Here is a 1,356-nt window from a genome sequence, read left to right on the forward strand (position 1 = left end):
ACCTTGTCTGCTAATAGCTTAGCGGGGTCTCGGTTCTGGCAGTCTTGTTGCCATAGGTAGCATAAGAGGGCTCTCGCACAGTTTCCGCCCTCGCCGTTAGATGACGTTCTACGTAACACTCGCGGTATTGCACGACGTGCTACGTCCACCGCTATGGTCGAGGGTGGCGCTCGTGAACACTCTCAAGGCTCGCTTACACGCACTGAACATAAATACCCACGAAAGAAGCAGATTGGACAGCCGTCGCCGTAGCTCAGTTGGTAAGAGCACCGGACGCAATATTCAGAGGTCGTGGGTTCGTATCCCACCGGCGGCATGGTTGTTTTCTCTGCTGCTTTATAAGTAATTTTGTTTAAACCGATTGATTGCACTACAAATAAAACAAAGATTAAAAACATTCCCCTATGCCCCTTGGGTTCGGTGACTGTTGGCTTCCGTAATATGTTTGTCAAACTAGCCCCTCATTTCCTTTACCTTGTCTGCTATATATATATATATATATATATATATATATATATATATATATATATATATATATATATATATAGAAAGAGAGAGCAGACAATGAGAGCAGAAAATATAAAGGAAATGAGGGGCTCGTTTTGACAAAGTTATGAAGGGAGCCAACAGTCACCGAAACCAAAGTGCATAGGGGATTTTGTAATTTTTTTTAATTTGTTGTGCTTATAAGTGAAATAATTATACTTAGATTCTTCTATCGCTTATACAAAAAATATTTATAAAGCAGGAGAAAAAACCATGCCGCCGGTGGGATCCGAACCTGCGACCTCAGAATATCGCGTCCGGTGCTCCATCAACTGGGCTACGACGACGGCTGTCCAATCTGCTGCTCTCATGGGTATTTATGTTCATTGGGTGTAAGCGAACCTTGAGAGTGTTCACAAGCGCCACCCTTGTCCATACCGGCGGTCGTAGCACGTCCTGTAATACCGCGAGTGTGACGTGGAAGGTCCAGCCTACGTTCGACGCTCAATCCCGAGGCAATGCGACGCCTGGAGGACTTGCAACAACCGGCCGTTGTGCTTCCATTGCGGTGAGGCCTGCCATATTCTTCGTCACTGCCCGTACCAACGTATCGGTCTTCGAGGATTTGCCGTTAAAGCCCCACAACCTCGCTTCGCACAACGTCCGCAGGGAATCGACGAGTACCTGCATCGAGAGGAGTACCAGCCGAACCGCTTTCCGCGCTCACCATCGCCGTCAACCTCGCGCTTTGCGTCGCCACGTCGCAGTTACGCCGCCGCGGTACAAGGAAGGTCTCCCAACCCCCGTAGGGGAAACTAAAGGCAGCAACCTCTGGAGGTGAGGATACTCACGAGCGAAACGCCGAAGATC

At 48.5% G+C, this 1,356-nt stretch overlaps 1 non-coding gene across 1 annotated transcript; it reads left to right on the forward strand.

Annotated features, from left to right (window-relative positions):
- Nucleotides 1-242: 242 nt before the first annotated feature.
- Nucleotides 243-316, forward strand: TRNAL-CAA (transfer RNA leucine (anticodon CAA)). The gene has a single exon. It is a non-coding gene; the product is annotated as a tRNA-Leu (tRNA).
- Nucleotides 317-1,356: the final 1,040 nt, after the last annotated feature.

This window comes from Amblyomma americanum, chromosome 1 (genome assembly GCF_052857255.1).
Source record: "Amblyomma americanum isolate KBUSLIRL-KWMA chromosome 1, ASM5285725v1, whole genome shotgun sequence".
NCBI classification, from domain to species: domain Eukaryota; kingdom Metazoa; phylum Arthropoda; class Arachnida; order Ixodida; family Ixodidae; genus Amblyomma; species Amblyomma americanum.